Here is a 22,166-nt window from a genome sequence, read left to right on the forward strand (position 1 = left end):
ATATGCAAAAAGATCCAAATGTTTCTTTGGAGTCCAAGAGGTGGAATATCTGGGTCATATTGTATCTCATGAAGGAGTTAAGGTAGACCCTAGCAAAATTAAAGCCATTAAGGAATGGAAAATCCCCACATCCATAAAGCATCTGTGAGGATTTCTCGGGTTGACAGGGTATTATCGCAAGTTTGTTAAGAATTATGGGAGAATAGCAACACCTCTAACAACATTATTGAAAAAAGATGCATTTTCATGGACTCCGGAAGCTACAAAGTCTTCGAACATCTTAAAGAGGCATTTTGCCAAGCACCGGTCTTAGCTACACCGGACTTCACAAAAACCTTTATTGTGGAATGTGATTCTTCAGGAAATGGAATTGGTGTTGTTCTAATGCAAGATGAAAGACCCATTGCTTTTGAAAGTCGTCCAATCAATGGAAAGTTTTTACACAAAGCTATTTATGAGAAGGAAATGTTGGCAATACTCCATGCACTTAAGAAATGGCGACCCTACCTAATGGGAAGACACTTCAAGGTAAAAATGGATCATGATAGCCTTAAATACTTTTTAGAACAAAGATTATCCTCTCAAGAGCAACAAAAGTGGGTCACAAAGATGTTGGGTTATGACTTTGAAATCATCTACAAAAAAGGGAAGCAAAATGTGGTGGCAGATGCACTCTCAAGAAAGGATGAGGATGTGGAAGCATTGTTGTGCACCATTTCTATTATCCAACCAAATTGGATAAACGAAGCAAGGGAGGAATGGAAGAATGAAGAAGAAGTGTGGGCACTTATTCGAAAGTTACAACAAGATTCCAGTACGTCTGATACATTTAGCTGGCAAAATGATTCGTTATGGTACAAAGATCGCTTATACCTCTATAAGAATTCCCAGCTAAAACAAAAGATTCTTATGGAATTGCACACTTCTCCCTTAGGAGGGCACTCAGAATTTTTAAAAACTTACCACAGGGTTAAGAAGGAATTTTTTGGGATGGCCTTAAATCAGATATTCAAAAGTTTGTGGCGGAATATTTGGTTTGCCAACAAAATAAAGTTGAAACAATTAAGACACCGGGTCTATTACAACCTTTATCCATTCCAAGCCAACGTTGGGAGGAGGTTTCAATGGATTTTATCATAGGTTTACCCAAGTCTGAGGGAAAGAGTGTCATCATGGTGGTAGTTGACAGACTTACCAAGTACGCACACTTTTGTGCATTATCACATCCATTTAAAGCCAGTACAGTTTCTACTGCATTTATGGAAACAATTCAAAAGCTACATGGAAAAGATTATTGTAAGTGATAGAGATCCCATTTTCATTGGAAATTTTTGGACAAAATTATTTTCTTTTCTTGGTACTCAGTTAGCTCATAGCTCATCTTATCATCCTCAATCTGATGGGAAAACTGAGATAGTAAACAAATGTTTGGAAGGATATCTTCGTTGCTTTGTATCTGATAAACAGACACAATGGGTAAAATGGTTGCCTCTGGCTGAATGGTGGTATAACACTTCCTTCCATACAGCAACAAAAATGACCCCATTTATGGCACTTTATGGGTATCAGCCACCATCCATCACATCATATTTAAGAGAAAATTCTAAGGTTCAGGAAGTGGAACATCACATCGAACATCAACAACAAGTCCTCCAACTCTTAAAGGATAACCTCGTGTTGGCACAGAATAGAATGAAACAACAGGCAGATCAACATCGCAACGAAAGAAGTTTTGATGTAGGTGATTGGGCATTCCTACGGCTACAACCATATAAGCAAATGTCTCTCAAGCAAGCTAAGAAGGATAATAAATTATCACCAAAGTATTATGGTCCGTACAAGGTGTTGCAAAAGATTGGTACTATGGCATACAAATTGGAGCTTCCTGCAGCTTCTTGATTGCACCTAGTTTTCCATGTTTCATGTTTAAAGAAGGTTATAGCTGAAAAACTCCTAGTTCGAACAATATTGCTAGAACTTGACGAGGAAGGAAAAATTATATTGGAACCAGAAGCAGTCACAGAAACAAGAACTCGACAGCTACGAAATCAATCAATTTCGGAGTATCTTATCAAGTGGAAGAACTTATCTGCTAAAGATTCCACATGGGAGGATGAGAATTTTATACAAAAGTATCCAGAACTACTCAAGCATTGAGGACAACACTTTTTTTGAAGGAGAGGGACATGTTGGGTCCCTATAATACTAGTGATTACCCCATTACTATTGTAGTTATACCCCTTATTAATATTGTTGTGCCCCTATTGTACCCATATTGTTATTACTGTGCCCCATAGAATCCCTCTATTGTTATTTTTGTGGCTTTATATTATTATTGTTAGGTCGGCTGGGTTATATTGTGACTCCTTAGACTCCTATATATAGAAAGGAGGTTTTGTAATTTGAATCATCCAAGAATTGTTCATTCATGTAATGTAAAGGAGGTTGCCCCCTCGAAGAGGCTGAATTCTAAGGCGTTGATCTATCTTTTCTATCTTTTCTTGAGTTGGTTCCATAACAGTCCCTATCGGGATGAAGCCCAAAAAGAGTTGGATAACCGTCCTACTTCTCTGCACCGACTTCCATCTGGTTACAGGAGACTCTCCATTAATCCTTCACTAGTTGATGAAGTGACTGACCCAAATCAACTGTCAGTCAAACCCACTCTCTCTGAATGTGGATCCATGAGTCTATACTTGACCAATCACAGGTCAAGGAAATAGTTGACCCAATTTCACCTTCAATTAATTGTACCTCTCCCATAGAGAGTGAATATGATACCACTTAGGTTCTTTTCGTTTCTTCAGATTCCAATGAGCTTGGAAGCAACCCTCTTGTTCCATCAAGACAGGAGGAAAATCCTCCTGTTCTCATAACTCAAGGGGCTAATTCTCCCGTTCTTACGATACCCCCTCCAAGTAGTCTGGTCACTTCCTTTGATTAGAATCGACTGGCAGGATGTCGTCTTCCTTCTTATGTACCTTTCCAGATCATAGTATAGGTTTATAATATGATTCTATCTCGCACTATTATAGATGAAGGTGCATCTGTGAGTATCCTTTCCTCCACTACTTGGCAGGCGCTTAGTTTGCCAACACTTGTGCCTGTTACCCAGAATCTGCTGGCTTTTAACAGAGGAACCAATCAACCATTAGGGATGCTTCCTTAGTTTCCTATTACTTTGGGAGGAAAAATTGTTTATCTCAATGTGATGGTAGTCCCAGGCCCTTTATATTACAATTTAGTTCTTGGGCGCGACTATGTTTATGACATGGGAGCTATTGTTTCAACACTCTTTCGAGTGATGTGTTTCCCGCATGAAGGTAGAATTGTCACCGTTGACTAGCTTTCATTTCCTGGTCCAAATATGGCTTCCAGTCAACCAGCTTCCCTAAATGGTCCTTTTGTCCCAATGGTGTCTTCCCTTCCACAAGTCAATTATGTGGCAACCTGTTCCATGTCTACATCAACTAAGGATCAATTCTATGATGTTGTGCATTATGTACTGGGGGCATTGGAACCAGATCTTTCTAATGGATTCCTTGCTACGTATCCCTTCCAGAGGAATGTTCTCCCATTCGATGAGAACCTCTTGGAAGTCATGACCTCATATGGGTCGTGATCAAGAAATTATAAGCATAGTTCCTTGTCTTGTGTCAAGCTCGTTAAAAAATGAAACAAGGAATATGAGGATAGTTCTTGGTCTTATGTCAACCTCGTTAAAAAATGAAACAAAGGGTATAAGGATAGTTCTTGGTCTTGTGTCAACCTCGTTAAAAAATGAAACAAATGGTATGAGGATAGTTCCTGGTATTGTGTCAACTTTGTTAAAAAATGAAACAAAGGGTATGAGGATGGTTCCTAGTCTTGTGTCAACCTCGTTAAAAAATGAAACAAAGGATATGAGCATAGTTCCTTGTCTTGTTTCAAGCTCGTTAAAAAATGAAACAAGGATATGAGCATAGTTCCTTGTCTTGTGTCAAGCTTGTTAAAAAATGAAACAAGGAATATGAGGATAGTTCTTTACTGTGTCAACCTCATTAAAAAATGAAACAGGTCCATGAGAATAATTCCTTGTCTTGTGTCAAGCTCATTAAAAAATGAAATAAGGAATTCGTGCAGAGTTCCTTGTCTTGTGTCAAGCTCATTAAAAAATGAAATAAGGTCCCCTGGAGCAAAGTTCCAATTAAAGTCTTTGATTAGCTCTCGTAAAATCCCAGTCGAGTCTTTCACTTGATCTCATAAATGAACTTTCATTCTATCCACCTAATAGCCACGAGTAGTCTACTTAGGTGAATGTAATGAAGCTTTGGGGGCATGCACCTAAAATTGAGTCATCATGCCGGAGGCATGTAAACCAATCTCAAACATAGTTTTTTATTTCAAGCTTATGTAAACATGAAACTGAATCCAAGCATAGTTTTTTGTTTCAAGCTTGTGTAGACATGAAATTGAATCCAAGCATAGTTCCCTATGGTTCAAGCTTATGTAAAAATGAACCCATCTCCATTTTAACCCTCGTGATTGCCATTCTATCAGCCTCTTCCATCATATGAGACTTGGTTTTTCTCCTTCCATCGTCACTATCTGCTTGGCCGATCATACGCTTTCACTTGGTTGTTTTACCCGTTTTAAGGAACAATTGCAATGAATGGTCTTATTAACCAGCCTCTTCACATAAATCAACATGTGTTGAGAAGTTCCAACATCACCAGAACCAATTGCTATCCTAGACACTACTCGTTCCTCTAACTGGAGTCCTCTTTAAGCTCTTTTCAGACTCGAGAAATATGAAAATATTGTTGATCGCTTGTCCTTTTTAGCTCATTAACGGATTGGAAACAACGTCTACTCAGTATAATTTTAAACCTTTTCCAAACTGTGATATATTACTTATGAAAAAGGAATACGTTGATCGAACATGGTCAATAGGTTCTCTCTTGTATTATTTTACGCTTTTTCAAACTTGAGAGACAATTTTACAAAAATAACTTGTGGAGTTTCCTTTTTGTCCCTTTTCAAACTCTCTAAACATGAAAAGGACCGAGTTCTCATTGTCGTTAAACTCGTTAAAACATCAAATAGCAACAAACTTGTCCATCATGCCAAGACCAAGTTTCACCTTCGCTAGGCTCGTTAAAACATCACATAGAGATGGATTCACCCAAAGGGTGGAATTGCACTACAATCATATGTTATCCTCCTCAATCTTGTTAAAAAATAAATAGGTACTGGTCAGCAATGACTGGGGAAAGTGGGAAAAGGTATAAATCACTTTATGATAGCAAGTCGCTCTTGAACATGACACTTTCACTTCATCTCCGTGACTATTCGGGTTGGGTTATCTGCTTGATGGTTATCATACCTATGGTCTATCACACCATCCATCACTTTGGTTTTGGGTTAATGCTGCCAATTCATTTAGTGTCACCGACATGTTCAAGAGAAGTCACTCAGTAAACTTCATCCTTTGCAATACTCATAAACCTTCATTTTCATGACTGCCATTCCTGAACCTTGTGTCGTCAGTCAAATTCCATCTCCAAAATCATTACACTCATTTCGTGTCATTGATGTGGGATACATTAAGGCCCTCCTGCGACAAGTCGCTTCTTGTCGACATCAGCACATTATCCAAGAAGTTGACTTAGAAACACCCTTTTAGTAAGTTGAGGCTTGCATACATCAATGGCAAGTTTCTCACTTCTGAAAATAGGTTGACATCACTCACCTTCGACCGAAAGACTTTGTATGGTGTTCGACATCAAAAAATTTATTCACACCATGTAGAATGTACTGCAGTACCTTGAGAATCATTATCATTATTGGTGATCTCTCTCGCGTCCGTTAACGACTTACATCATTGGCTGGTATCAAATAGTGTCTTCCCATGTTCGACTTCAGATCACATATTCACATGGTTAGACTTGTACTTGAGTGAATAATTGGATGAGATAGAAGACCCTAGATCTAGTTTCATCCATCCGGGCTACGATTTTAAGAAAGTACTAAATCATCTATACAATGGCTTTACACGGATGGTCATCCAATCATGGGTCTATATTTGTAGACGACTATATATGTACATGTAATGAAATGTTTATATGCTGAGTATGGGTATGCCTTCCCTTAGCGATTCATGAAAAAATCCAAAATATCATGATGTTATGTATTGTAATCAATGCAGGTCACCATCCGCTTTAGTTCCTCTCCGTCGCATCGTAAACCATACCACTCGACAATATCATTTTCAACTTCATGCTTTAGGCGGCAACTATTACAAATCTATTTGGGTACATCACTCCTGACATTCAGATCAGTACTTTTAGGGATAATCAAACCCTAATTCAGTTGTTACATGCCCTAGACAAGTCATCACATTGAATTCTTCCTTGTATGAAAGTTTCTTGGCCTGAAGCCTTGTTAAAATGCCTCCTTGGGACACTAGTGCAACCTTGGTCAGGGGTAACTGTGCTGCAGAGCAGGCAGGCCCACTATGGTCTGCACTGCAGTGCACTTAGGCCCTCTTTGACATGCGTTGGGCGAGATTGAGTGAAATTTTCATAGGGTTCTGGGAATATTCCTTGATTCTAGATGATTCTAGAAGGATCCCATCTCTTATCTCCTCCTATGAGCTCGAAATTGGATAGGCTAAGGATCCATTAACCTCCTACCCTCTCATCCCTTGCTCCATGGAAACTAACTCTAAGTTTGGAAGACCATTCAATACCCTCATTTATGACAAAACCACCTCCATTTCCTATAAATTGGGCACTCATCATAGTGATCAAGGGGCTAGAATCTGAAGTTTGTAAGGAAATTCTGTTGGTTTGAGAATTGAGTTTATGTTAAGCAATGTTATGTTGCCGGAGTAGTGTGCTCTTGATGTGGCGACGATTGGACTGAAGCTGGAGGAGTGGCATAGGATCAAACTATATTGGGTGATACTCTTCCTTCTACATTAATAAGGAGCTTATTCCTTTTCTCATATGATTGTTCATATCTGTGATGATTATGTGTTTCAATGTCTTTGATTCCATTGTTTTATAGTAGGTAGATCATGTATGCTTTGATCGTTTCTTGTTTATGTTTCTCTTGATGCAGGTACCTTTTGAGTGGATATAGTTCAAGTGGGAGCGATGGGAGTGATTCAAAAGAGATTAGGGAAGCGAAAGACTACAAGTAAGTTCCTCCATATCATCTATCTTCTATAAGAAAAGGTTAAACTACTTTCTTTCTGTTGTTCTAGATGTAGTCACCCACCTAGGGAAAATGTGTTTATCCATAGATGCAAATTCCATATAACACAAAGGGGCTTATATTTTTCATCTTAGTGTCCCCATTGGTTTCCCTGATGGGGAAGGCACCCTCAACTATCTCTTTATTCCCTTTGTCATTTCTATTTCCAACCATTGGTTTAGTAGGAATAGGTTCTTCTTCTTCTTCTTCCCTTGTAGGTTCTTCAAATATGTTAGGTTTCTCACTTAAAGGTTCCTCCAGTTCACAACCACCGAAGAAGAGGGGTTGTTTGATGCAGTGGGGGTATTTGGAAAAAATTTCCCTAAGTTGTCCCTATTCCTACGAGGCATGAAAGGAAATGTTTTTCGTTTGGTTTTGTGTTTTTTTCCAAACTTGGAAAGTACTTTGCAGAATTGAAATTGATGATTAAATGAAAACTATTGAATGAATGAAAAAACTACTTGCTGAATTGAAATCTTGCTTGCAAAATGGAAAGGAAAGAAGAAAATGTAGAATGAAAAAGGAAGCAACTAAATTACTTTTGCAGAAATAAACTAATGGCAGAATATTAGAGACAAGAAATAGAAGAAATAAAGCAGTAATCACATATTACTCAGACACCTCCCTAGAAAAAATGCCAAAAAGTGTTGAGCACCAGTATTATAGCAAGAATGTTGTAAATATTGGGCTACCTGCTTTACTTTATCAACCCGAGGTTCGTACAAACTTGGAGATGACAATGTTGTATACACAAGTAAAAGTGATAGTTCTGCCTTTTGTCATGGTTCATCTGGCAAGAGACCACTGGGGTTTTCAAGTGAGACTTCTATAGAGTCAGAAGAAGCTTGGTTTCTTGATGGAAGAAAGGGAAATCTACTCTAAGGGGGAGCTACTCTATTGCAATAATGAAAAAGACCAAAATTCAATGTTAAATCACACCATTTCCTAATTAACTGCCAAGAAACTATGCTTTGCAATAATGCTAAATTAACATGAACCAAATGCTATTATCTAAGAATGGAAGTAAAAAGAATCAAACATCACTAATGTTTAAGTAAAGGGATTGAAATAACTCTGTTTTTGTCTTTTTGTCTTTTCATGCAAAATCAAGTATGCAAACTAATTTCTTTTGGTGATGTGGAAGGTGAATTAAGGATGTTAGAGGATGGCAGGAAGGGTTAGGAGATGGTCGGAATGTGTGGGAGAACCTTGGGAGACTTTTGGTGACTTCCTAGAGGTTTTCCCTCAATTCGGCCTCAAAACAGGCCATTTAAAGAAAACCTACAGGATGTACTAGAAACCTATAGGATTCCCTGTAAACCTACATGATACAACTGAGAGCAAAATGGAAGGTGTTGTAGGTGATGGAAGGCTTAGGGAAGGTGGTAGATGGGTGGAATGAAATGAGGAAAGGTCTATAATCACTCAAAAGTCAAGAGCAAGGATAGAAGATGGTTGGATTCACTCAATGTGCTTGGAAGAATTTCTATGTAAAATGATGAAAACTAGTGAAGACAATGGTGAAAAAAAGGAATGACTATGGTGGATGAATTGGAAGGTGGTTGTTGGCTATGAAGTCTTTGTCTACTCATAAAGCACCTGCTATGCATAAAACAAGTATAATTTCCAAAAAGCTATGTGAACAAGAAGTATTCTTGTAAGCTAGAAAAGCATAATTAATGAACTAACTACCTACATTATGCATGAGGAAAGTTTTTGAAAGGAATGAAAGCATGGATGAGATCAACTGCAAGAATGAAGATAGAAGAGATGGAAATGAAATCATACTTTGCAAAACTGATCAAATGTTAACTTATATACAGTAAACTCTAAAGCTCATTCAAGAAATAGAAATCTATGTTTTTGGGGCTGCATAAGGGTCCCTTCCTCAAATCATGATCCTAAAGGGAGGAAATGAGGCCAAGACACCCAATGACATCCTTGTGGTACTCCTTTTATCCTTGCTAACCTGCTACTGAAGTAAGGTACAAATGGAAGAAAACTAATAAGCAACCAATCCAATCTACACTACTTGCAATGAAAATACATCTAGAGGCAAATTAACAATGAAGCTATGCGACTAATCTAAACATACAGATACAAGAAAGAGGATCCTTCACTGATAGGGTTGGGCCCTAACCCAAGAGCTTCAGCCCTCTGAGTTAACTCAGTGTTGGCTCAAAAAAAAACTCATTCTTATTACCAAAACATAAAATTACATCAATAAAACTTCCACAAGTCTGGAGCTTAAAAATAGCTTAGAGTTTTACAACAAAAATTCAAATCCTAATGAGGCTCTAGGCCTCGCTACTTATACAAATAAAGTCCCCAACAAATTCCTTAAAATTAGGGAGGCTTGACTCCCAAACTCGAGATAAACTAGCTCTTTGTCTCTCACTTGCTCGACTGCCTTCTAATCCTCATGACTTGGCTACTTGCACTCCGAGATGGTGTGATAAATGGAGGAATATTCAAATGGGGGAGAAGTAAATGAGGAGGATTTACCTCCTACAATCCCTCTCCCTTGTCCAATTCGAGTTTTAACCCTAGTCTTTGCCAAAATTCCTTGATTTTCTCCTTCAATCCTGCAATCAATGCATATTAGTCCACTAGGAATAATATCCAACTCTAACTCATCTCATAAACAAAATATAATCAAAAACATGCAATAAGTTGTGAGAAAAGTTGGTTTGACTAAGCTAGGAGGTGAATTAAGGCCCATATAATTACCCAATGATGAGGCTCATCAGGCATGACCCAGATTCAATATCTGGGATACATTATTGATGAATGGGGGGTGCATGTGGATCCAGACAAGATCCAAGTCATTTGGGATTAGCCAACCCCAACCACTCTGACAGAGCTTCGCATATTTCTGGGTCTTGCCAATTTCTACCGCAGGTTCGTGTTGGGGTTCTCTCATATCACTTGGCCCTTAAGTCAAGTCACCAAAGGAGGAGAGAAAGAAAAATTCTTTTGGTCTGAATCTCAACAGAAGGCATTCGCAGAGTTGAAACATTGCCTCTGCTCTGCACTAGTGCTCACATTACCAGACTTGCAACAACCATTTAACATTGAGACAGATGCCTCTGACTATGCTATTGGGGCAATCCCTACTCAACAAGGGCATCCAATGGCATATCACAGTGAGAAACTTTCAGACATAGTCTTGAAGTATCCCACTTATGACAAAGAGATTTATTCCATTGTGTAAGCCTGTCGACAATGGAAGCATTACATTTTGGGGAATGAAATGGTCATCCACACAGACCACCGACCCCTGCAATTCATACAGACGTAAGGGAAGTTGCAAAATGATCGCCATCAGAAGTGGTCCACATACCTGCAACAGTTCCATTTGAATATCAAGTACAAGAAGCGCAACATAAATAATGTTGCAAACTGCCTCAGCTGACCACCGATCATGGTGTTAACCATGGTGCTCAACTCTTGTGGGCACGAAACTTCTGATTGGCCACTTCTCTACAAAAGCGACCCAGAATTTGACCACACATACCATGCGCTCTTGGAGGGTCATAAAGTTCTAGATTTTCACCTCCAGGATGCTATGTTATGCCACCTGGGACACCTTTGTGTTCCTTCAAGCAAGCGTGCAAAGATGATTTGGGAAGCGCACTACAGTTAGGTCACTAGGCATTTCGGGGTCGAGAAAAAGGTGGAAGTACTGCAGAAGTATTTCTATTGGCCGAATCTTCAACAAGATGTCGGGAAGTACATCAGATCCTAGACTATCTGCACCATTGCCAAACTGACCATCAAGAAGAAAGGTCTATATACTCCTCTACCTACCCCTAGCCGACCTTGGGAATCCATCTCCATGGATTACATGTTAGGCCTTCCTTCTAGTAAGTATGGAAACGACTATGTTTTTGTGGTCGTCGACAGATTCTCGAAGATGGACATTATGCCAGGCTGCAAGAAGAGTATCACAACAGAAGCCACTACTAAACTCTTCTTTGAATGAGTGTGGGTACACTGTGGGATCCCACAGTCTATCATCTCAGATCAGGATAGCAGGTTCCTCAGTACATTTTTGTCCAGTCTCTGGTTGATGCTGGACACCAGGCTCACTAAGTCCATAGCTTTCCATCCCCAAAATGATGGCCATACAAAGGTCATCAATAGGATGATCGTACACATTCTGTGCATGTACAACTCAAAGCATCCACGCACATGGGATGAGAGCGTCCCCTATGTACAGAACAACTACAATTGGTCTCTCCACAGCTCGACTGGCAACAACCCTTTTCAGGTGGGCTTAGGATTCCAACCACTATGTCCCATTGATGTGGCCATACCATTTGTAGCGACTCAGGCAGATTTGGCTCATGTCGAGTCTGAAGTCAACAAGGAAAATGGCTTCCTTGAGCACATTCAATACATTTGCCAACAGATCGATGACATATTGGACAAATCCAATGCTAAGTACAAGTAGCGGCATGATCAACATCAGGTGCCACACAAGTTCTAGGTGGGTGACAAAGTTTGGCTACATTTGCAAAAGAAGTGCCTTGTTGGGCCCCATCACAAGATTCCCCTGCTTTGATATGGGCCATACAACATCACCAAGGCTGTGGGAGATAATGATTTTAAGCTCAACATTCCCCCATTCCTTGGCCTGAACCCAGTGTTCAATGTGGATCGCCTTCGGCCATACTTTCCACCATTACTGGACACATCCGACATTGCAGAACAACTCACACCAGCATAGTTAAATCCAGATTGCGTGGAACAAGATGCAACTAATCGGATCATGGACACATATATCAAGAACACTCGCTAGCAGAATATGCAACTGTATCGCGTTGTCAAAGCCGACCAACTCCTGCACCAAGGAAAATGGCTCACTAGGGACCAAGTTCAGTAGGAGTTTTTGTATCTCATGGAGGAACTCAACGCAATGGAGACCACTACTTCCTAAGGGGGGAGGAATGATCCAAGTGGATATTGGTAGCCACCCACCTATTCTACTTGGAACCCCCACCATTGTTTCTTTCAGCTTTTCAGTTTCCTTAATTGTAGCACACTTTACTATTTTTGGCAGTTTTTCGGGTCCTAAACTTCCAGAGTCGTTTTGAGGCCCTAAACAACATTGGTTTAGCAATATTCCTTTTGGGCGATTTAATCGTGTTTTCAGTTTTAGTCCTTGAATATATTTTTCCAACGAGGTGTCATGTGCGTCAAATGGAGATAATATGACCAAGTTACAACCCTGAGAAGTTGGTTGCCCAACTAATCCCAATGGGGCCCATAAACTCTTGGTGTTACATCTCCTCGGGTTAGGGTTTTGGTTGTTTAGGGTTTTCTCTTCTTGTTCAATAATAAAAATGCCCTTGAGCCTCATTGTAACTCAGTTCAAAGGCATGTAGCTGCCACATCTCTTCTCAGAGATAAGCTACCATCACCCGAGCTAGTCTCATTTCCATTATGTTTGTAAGCATATTTCATTATTTGATATTAATAAAAGGACATGTTATTATTGTTGCATCTCTGTATTTATGGTTATATTTGTAATTTATTGCGTTCATGTTTAAATTCATATAAGAATAGCACCATAGTTGAAATGACTAGGAGCATGTTAAAAACTAAGTCACTTGGAAATGAGTTTTGGGCTAAAGCAATACACACAACAATATACACTCTTAACCAGTGTCTTGTAACAAAGGTAGTGTCAAATTTGACTCCAGAAGAAGCATGGTCAGGATACAAACCAAGTGTTGCACATATGAAAGTTTTTAGTTGTACTGCATATGCACATGTTCCTAAGGAAAAGAGGACGAAATTGGATGATAAGAGTGTGAAGTGTATCTTTATTGGATAAAATATTGAAACAAGAAGTTACAGGTTGTTTGATCCAGAGGCAAGGAAGGTGATAATAAGCAGAGATGTTGTGTTTGATGAGCAGGGAATCTATCAACCAAATCATGTACAATTTGAATTGAGGAAAGATGTTGTGAATATTGGCGATGAATCAAATTCCACGTCACTAAAGATAGTTGAAGTTAAGAAGAAGCCTAAATGGCTTGAAAGGGGTCATTCAGAAAGCAGTATGTTAGATAGAAATTTTGAAAGAAGGTTACTAGATCTCAAAGTTCTCTTGTGAATTATGCACTTATAGCACAGGTAATGAAAATGGATGAACCACAGGATTATGCAGAAGCATCAAGAATGAAAGAATGGAATGAAGCTATGGAAGCAGAATTGAATGCCTTGGTGAAAAATGATACATGGGACTTGGTCAAATTACCAAAGGGAAAATATGTAATTGGAACTAAGTGGGTTTATAAAACAAAGTATAAATCAGATGGCACAATTGATAAGTATAAGGCTCATTTAGTTGCAAAGGGATATGCACAGAAAGAAGGCATTGATTATACTGAGACATTTGCCCTAGTGGAAAAGTTGGATACAATCAGGATGGTTCTTCCATTAGTTGCACAGTACAAGTGGCCAATTTTTCAAATGGATGTTAAATCAACTTTTCTAAATGGTTATGTGGATGAAGAAATTTATGTGGAGTAACCTGAAGGTTTTGAAGTGCCAGAAAAAGAAGATTATGTTTATAAGTTGAAGAAGGCCTTATATGATCTTAAGCAAGTGCCAAGGGCATGGTATTCAAGAATTGATAAGTACTTTCAGGACCATGGCTTAGTTAAAAGTTTATCTGAACCCAATCTATATATCTTTCAATCATGACAAAACATTCTGATAGTTGTCTTATATGTTGATGATTTGATCTACACAAGGAACAATACAAAACTATTTCAAAGGTTTATGTCACATATGATTGTTGAATTTGAGATGAAAGGTCTTGGTGAGTTGCATTATTTTTTGGGTATTGAAGTTCGACAGAAGGAAGATGGTATTTTCATGTCACAAGCCAAGTATACTTGGGACATTTTGAGGAAGTTCAGAATGTTGAGTTACAAGCCGCGACAACTCCTTTGGAAGTTGGGTTGAAGTTATATGGACATGATGACTCCAATTCAGTTGATTTTACTTTGTAACATCAACTGGTTGGAAGTTTGATCTACTTAACTACAACTCGGTCAGATATTTATTTTGCAATCAATATGGTATCAATATTTATGGCAGAACGCAAGGAATTGCATTGGAAAGAAACAAAGAGGATTTTAAGATATCTGTGTGGAACAATTGGTTATGGTTTGGTACACAGGTCTACAAAAGATTTTAGGTTGATTGGTTATGCAGATTCAGATTGGGTTGGATGTATGGATGACAGGAAATCAACTTCAGGGTATTCATTCAGTATGGGTTCAACGACAGTTGCTTGGAGTACTAATAAGCAACCTACAATTTCTCTCTCAACAACATCAGCATAGTATAAAGCGACAATGACATCAACATGTGAAGCAATTTGTTTAAGAAATTCTAGAGGATCTACATGAACAACAAGAGCAACCTACTCAATTGATGTGTGATAATCAAAGTGCTATTTAGATGACCAAGAATCCAGTTTTTCATAAGAAGACCAAGCATATTGATATTCAATATCATTTTGTTCGGGATCTGGTTCAACAAGGAGTGATCGAGATCGAGTACTGCAGAACAGATGAATAGGTAGCTGATATATTCACCATAGCATGGCCTAAGGAAAAGTTCTGCAAATTCAGAGATGATCTTGGAATATTTCCAAATGATCATTATGGGGGAGAAGTGTTGGAATAATGATCCATTTGTTAATTGTTAGTGTTATTGTAAAGTTTTTATTTTGTGTGAGATAATTGTGGACTGGTTGATTGAGAGAATTGTGGAGTTGACAAAATCCCAAGACCTCTCCTCATGTATAAATATATGTCTATGTTAATGAAATTAGATTGAGTTGGTGTGTGAGAGTTGGTGTGCATTATTGTTAAATATTTTATGCTCTGTAATTTATTTTTTATTGTGTTGTGCTTTCTTTCAAAGGATGTCGAAGATGAGGAGAATGTCAGGGAATACCAGTAGATCCAGACACACTATGAACTCCCGAAACAATCTGGCTAAAAGAGGGAGTAGAGTCTCCTCTTGCGGAGCCAAGTATAGACAACTATGCAGAAGAAACCCTAGAATTTGCAAAACATAACCGCCAACCCTAAAAAACTACAATTATAATTATAAATATTCATATCATCCAATTTATTAAAAATCATAAATATTTAGATTACAAAATTTATTTAAATAAAAACATTTATAAATATTTATAACAAGAAAACTTATGAATATTTTATTTTAGGAGTTGTCTATAGAGGTGGAGGAATTCTTTGGACGACCAAAAGTGGCTGGAATCTGGGCAAAAAAAATTCAAAAACTCTTGTAGATGTAGTGTTTGAATCATATTTTTGATGGTAGAAATAGATTTAGCACCATCAAAAACGTCTAGGACACTTAAAATTATGAATTTTGACACCTTTTACTTGGATTTACAAAAATCCCTACTAAATTTTTTCATAATATGGTCGGAATTTCCATAACTTTAAAAGCAAAAAGCATAATTTTTAGACTACAACTTTTATTATTATATTATATTCGATTTTTCAATAAAAAAAATTATGTTAAAAATTAAAACAATAAAAATTATAAATAAAATAAAATATTAATCAATTTTTTTATCATAAACATTTATGAAAATAAATTGTATAATCTAAATATTTATATTTTTTAAATAATTTAGAAAACTATTAAATATTTATAATTCTAACTATAAATGTAGATTTTATTGATGAATATATATAAACTCTTGTAGTCATTTAGCGCCGATGGTTCGTAAACTTTAAGTGATCTACATTGAAGCCTAAATGAATGACGTACATTTTGGTAGGTTCAACGTAAACGCACTTTTTAATTTTAATGAATAATGATGTAAGTTCCTATATGAGTGGCTTGATCTTCATATAGGTTGACTATGATTTGCAATGCTCTTTTCGAAGGTAAATCCAAACTTTATCTCTCATACAACATTAATCATATGTGTAATGTTGAACCTTGTGCTTTAACCGATCTTTGTGAAAAGTGTATCAAATTTGATTTTGAGTCTTTCAAATGTAGTTTATAAGAATTATGCCATGTTAATGTGTACTTTGCTTCAAAATAGACTTTCTTTTTGATGGATAGTAAACCTTTGAAAATATTTCATAAAAGAGAAGTACTTATGGGGTTATACCATGCACAATTATAATGGTTGCATATATGTTGTTATTAATGTCAATGGTAGCTAGGAGATTTTGATGATCAAGTAGCAAAGGGTTTAACATGGTGTTGGATTAATGAAATTTGGTGCTTCCACAACATGCTTGCATGGGATGTTGAATTTTGCGTAATAGAGGGCTGAGTAGGGTGGTTTGAGCAACAAAAGGCTAATTAGGGTGTTGGAAGTGTTTTCATTACATGCTTGCACACGCATTGAATGAAAATTGGTGTTTCTATGATGATTGACCCTAAGAAGATCAACAACCTAGATTTGTATCGAGCATGCAAATCAATGGTGTAGATCTATGTTAAGCTCACAACATGCGTGAAGATTATAATGTGTTTATGCACATGATGGATTTAACGCTTTGATCCAACGGTCCAAATCTATATCGGGCTCACACATGTGCAATAGTTAAAGAAGGGGTGTGCACCCAATTTGGTATGACATGGCAATGTTATGACATGTCACCACATGGACAATAGGTGGCAGATCCAATGATGTGGTAGAAATAGTGAGTGACATGTGGTGGGAAAAATAGAGTTATTGGCCAACTAATTGGACAATTGGAAAGCGACATGACAGGTACATGTCAGCACTCAAACACATGGCAAACATTGGTTGGTTACAACAAATGAGATGGCAGGTGACTTGGCAAGTGACGTAGCAATGGTGGGTCTTGTATTGGGGTACCAGAGCATTAGACACCAAAATCCATTTTTTTTTATATAAATTCCAAGGCTAGTATGTAGTATGATGAGGCTGAGATGATGTGGCATATATGACATGGAAAAAGGACCACATGGTGGATAGTGAATGGTTCATGGTAGTTCAATGTAGCAAACTCAGAGGTATTGGGATTTGCACCAATATCATGTTTGGAAAGGCTTTCATGCATATTCAGTTTTGGAGTAAAAAGGTCGAAAATCTTGGTCACTAACCAAACTCATAGGGCCAAAGGCTCATTCCTTGTAGGGCCCCATATTGGGGTACATGGATGAACAACTTGGTAGAAGCTCTTGTGTGTAGCACTATAGCGTGATGGGGAAAACGCCATCAGTCGCAGTCAAGAGTGAAAAATGTTCATCACTTGATGTTATATCTACTGGGACATTCGCGATTGGAGTATACTAGAGTGATATGATAGGGTTGAGGTCGCAACATGCAGTCATGGGTGCTTAACAATTTAGCATATGAAGCTAAATTATTGGTACCAGGGTGTTCACAATTGGAAGAGTACTAGAGAATTATGTTAGGACCGAGGTCATGACACTTGGTCATAGGTGATTAACTGTCTAGAACTCAGAGCTAGAAAGTTCAAACGATATCTGGTATGGATACAAGGTTCTAATATTCAGAGTTTCGCACAGAGGACAAGGACACAACACATGGTCATGGGCGTTGATACCTGATATGTAAGAACATGGCCGCAAACCATGTTCACAGGGTGTTAATAACCAAATTTTGAGGGCTAATCATCATCACACTGGGAGATGTAAAGGGTGAAAAGGTTCCTAGTATTCCAAGGTCCCAATATGATGGCCCCATGGTCATGGACATGGGCATATCTGAAGGGCATGAGCGGTACAGGGTTGGACGGAACGAAGTTATCGATTTGGCACCATTATGAATATGAATTATATTGTAGTAGATGGAAAGTCATTTGTGAGACCTAAAGTGTGTAGGAAATATGAATTGAGTGACTTAACCAACTCATGATACCATGGGTTAATACTATGGATCGATACCCATGGAAAAGGAAGCCATAATCTATTAATGCTTCTTTAAACAATTGAAGATGATGTTGAAACTATGCATATATGAGAGTGAGTTGCTAAACAAAAGAGACATAAAGAGCGGTAGCATACCAAGTGAAAGGGAGTAAGACAATTTGAGCAAAGAGATACTAAACAGATTAGACTGCAATTAGAGTGTGGCGACATTGTAGATTGTGCAAAGGTAGAGACTAGAATAGATCATATTGTAGATCATAGTTGCAATAGAATGCTAAGTTGAGTTATATCAAAAGCTAAGAGCTAAAGATAGACCAGATCATAAGTGCAATGTGTAGACCATAAACATATTGAATGTACTTGAAGAAAGAGCTAATTAGATCAACAAATATTCAAATTTAAAATATGAACAGTAAGGGGATTAGTGTCTCCTTCAAATTGGTGCCTATTAATCAAGGGGATTAGTGTCTCCTTTAGGTTGGTATATGTAAATCGGGTGATGGGTGTCTCCTTCTAGTTGGTGCTACTAAATTGAATATGTAATAGTAGGTTGGTGCCTATTTTCATATATAAAAAATTTGTTCTATAGTTTTCTCCCGTAAAGGTTTTCACATAAAACTCTTAACTCTCCTAATCTATATGTTTAAATTTTGATATATGGTGTTTCTATATGGTTTATTAGAAATAGCTCAATGATTTTAAAAATTGTATAACACTTATTCACAATCCCCATCCCCTCTTATTATTTTGGATTTAACAATAATTAGATTTCATATATAAGATCATATATTCTCATGTCTTTAGATGTTTATAGTTTTAAATAATGCAACAATTTAACTACAATGTGATTTGCTACTTATACTTAATTATTTGTTTAAAGATGGAATACAATAGTATGTTTCTTTAGTTTAGTTTCCATTAATCTCCACAAACTCTACCAAAAATAACTAATCTCCACAACCCCTACCAAAAATAAACCCCTACCAAAAATAATTATGAAATGTATTATCAAAATTAAGGATGACTGGAATCAATAAATCAAAATTCACACAACAATTATGTTTCTTCTAATATTAAACTCATTTTCTTGCACAACATCATCACATACATGTCGAAGCAAGTTATGGATATGGATTTTCAATACCGGTGGTTGGTAAACATCTTCCTTGAATATGCTATATAGTTTGAAGTTTCTTATGAACTTTTCCACCATCTCCCATGGTTGGTTTGGGATGGGAAATGGAATCTACTCGCCTAATTTTTCATTTATTTCTTTGAATATGCTATAAAATAAGAAGCTTCTTATAAACTTTTCCAATGTCTATGTCATCTTAATCTTATTTTTACCATTTCGAAATGCCATAATATTTTGGAATGGTAGATCCTAATATTTTGGAATGGTGTGTCTTACCTCATAATTTTAAAATACATTATTATTTATTAGAAAAATAAATTATTTTTAAATTATACACATTATATCCATCTATATAATTTTTTGAAATAAAGTGTTGTGCATAATAATTATAAAACACAATACTAATTAGGGGTGGAGGGGCACATGACGTGCATGGTGTAATGGTAGGGGCGGAGGCTGTCACTCCCCCCACCCAGGTTCGAGTCCTGCAGAGGCAGGTGATTGATGTAATAAAACAAGAAAATGTAAAGGTCCCGCACTCGCTTACAAAAAAAAAAAACAATACTAATTAGAAAAATAAATTATTTTTAAATTATACCATTTATATAATATCCATCAACATATGAGGTCAAAACTCTTTATTTAATAAGGTTAATAAATAATTATACCATTGCATAAATATAAAATGATGAGGTTGAAACCAAACCACTGGAATGGCACAAATCCTCTCAATGTCGTTGTTTTAAGGTTTTCAGAGGAAGTCTACAACCTAATTGTGCTTCATTCTGGTAGTTAATCACTATGGTAATGCCTTATAAATAAATACTCCACTTCATGCGGCACATTTTCTTTATTTCGTTTCTATTTATATAAATTGAATAAACTTGTGACCACTGTATACATGAGTTATCCTTTTTACAAGCAAATAATGTCACCAACATTTCATTACTTAAATTAACATCTGAATTTCTCGGTCAATATGATGAATATCTTTAAAGCATCCGAGAAAAAATTAAGTGACATGCAGAGGGAAAACAGCATAAATTTTTTTAAAGTGGTATTAGAGATCTGTTTAAAGCATCCACCTCAGTTTTAAATGCTTCACGGGAGAAGTTACAATTTTAGGCCGTAACTAGATTTTTTTCCTGAAAATTATTGAAATTTAGGTAATATTTTGATAAAATTTGGTAGGGAATTTTTGTTTGTAAATTATGGAAATTTCCATATTATTTTGATAAAATCTAGCAGGGATTTTTGTAAATCTAGGTTGTAGTTGTCAAATTTCAAGATTTTGAGTACCTTTAGAAGTTTTTGTTTGTGTTGAATCTATTTCCACTATTAAAAAACATGATTCAAACACTATGAATCAATTTCCACCATTAAAAACATGATTCAAACCCTACTGCAAAATTTCTTAAATTTTTTTAATCAAATTCCAACCACTTTTAGCCATTTACACAATTCCTTTGCCTCAGAAGAAGAAACTTGATCTCTTCTGACATTCCCAACTCCACAGCACCCTGATTAACACTGACTTTGGTCATAGTTCAGTGAGTTAGGAAAATGCACCCTCATTAGCAGTGACTTTGGTCATAGTTGAGTAAGTAGTAAAATGCAGAGAGAGAGAATTTACAATATGAATAGACTTCATAAAATAATTGGTTATTTTCATGCTTTGTGAGTCCATAACGTTTTTCAAATAATAACCACCTGAGAATGGTTGAAATCCTTCCCGAATAAATGTGGAATCTACTCCTGATACAGGAGTTCAAGATAAAAAAATTCTTATCTTTGCATGCTCACTTTTTACAAGGAAAGAATTGTGAAATAATTCCTCTCTGCAAACACAATTCTAAATATTTGGTCCAAGTGCAGTGACTGATACTCCCAGGGATCACTAAAACTCGAGCGTAAATAAATCACTGGTTCGGTCTGGTTTAGGTCGATCTGGGAAGCCAAAATCTCCGAACCTGATCCACATATCAAGTCCAGACGACACGCTTATGTGAATCTTTGACAAGATTTAAGGCAAGTTATAGCAGAAGGGAATGAAGCCCGAAAATATCATTAGAATTTTTTGAAATGGATCACTGATTCGGTCTGGTTGAGATGATCTTGAAGCCAAAATCCCGAACCCTGATCCAAGTATCAAGTTCAGTCCGGTTCGGCACGAGTATGTGAATTCTTTGACAAAATCTGCAACAAAATATAACAGAAGGATATGAAGGCAAAAACTAATCATTAGAATTCTTTGCAATTCTTTGAAAAGATTTGCAGCAACTTACAACAGAGGGTTATGAGGGCCGAAACTATTTTTCAAAACGATTTCTACAAAGCACAAACGTCGTTAAAGGCAGAAACTATCTTTCTAAATCTTCGAAAAGATTTGCGGCAAACTACCATTAAAATTCTTTGAAAAGATTTGCAAGAAGTCATAGCAGATGGTTATGAGAACCGACGCTTGATTAAGGTTAAGGTATAGCAGACGGTTATGAGGGCCGAAGCTATTTAACAAAATAATTTATACAAGCACAAATGCCGCTAGAAGGAGGGCTTGAACCTCCGACCTTGTGGTTAACAGCCACACGCTCTAACCAACTGAGCTATTCCAGCAGTTGCTGTTGAATTAAAATCATTATAAAAAAATCATTAAATTTCTCATATTTAAAGTGCAAGAGATTTGGAATAACACTAACCAAATAATTCCGTATCTTGTCTTGATCCCGTGTCGCCTGATGGATTGGTAAAGTATCTAACCCGGCTAGACCACAACAGAGATACATTAGCATATGGTATTAGTTGATATATTAACAAATAAATGCCTCAGAAAGACATTAAGAGAAAACAA

General features: G+C 37.1%; 1 non-coding gene across 1 annotated transcript; it reads right to left on the bottom strand.

Annotated features, from left to right (window-relative positions):
- Positions 1–21,857: 21,857 nt before the first annotated feature.
- TRNAN-GUU (transfer RNA asparagine (anticodon GUU)) lies at positions 21,858–21,931 on the bottom strand. The gene has a single exon. It is a non-coding gene; the product is annotated as a tRNA-Asn (tRNA).
- Between the last annotated feature and the right edge of the window lie 235 nt (positions 21,932–22,166).

This window comes from Pinus tabuliformis, chromosome 2_2 (assembly GCF_031772625.1).
Source record: "Pinus tabuliformis cultivar Carrire ecotype Pingquan chromosome 2_2, CPIR1, whole genome shotgun sequence".
In the NCBI taxonomy this organism is placed as follows: domain Eukaryota; kingdom Viridiplantae; phylum Streptophyta; class Pinopsida; order Pinales; family Pinaceae; genus Pinus; species Pinus tabuliformis.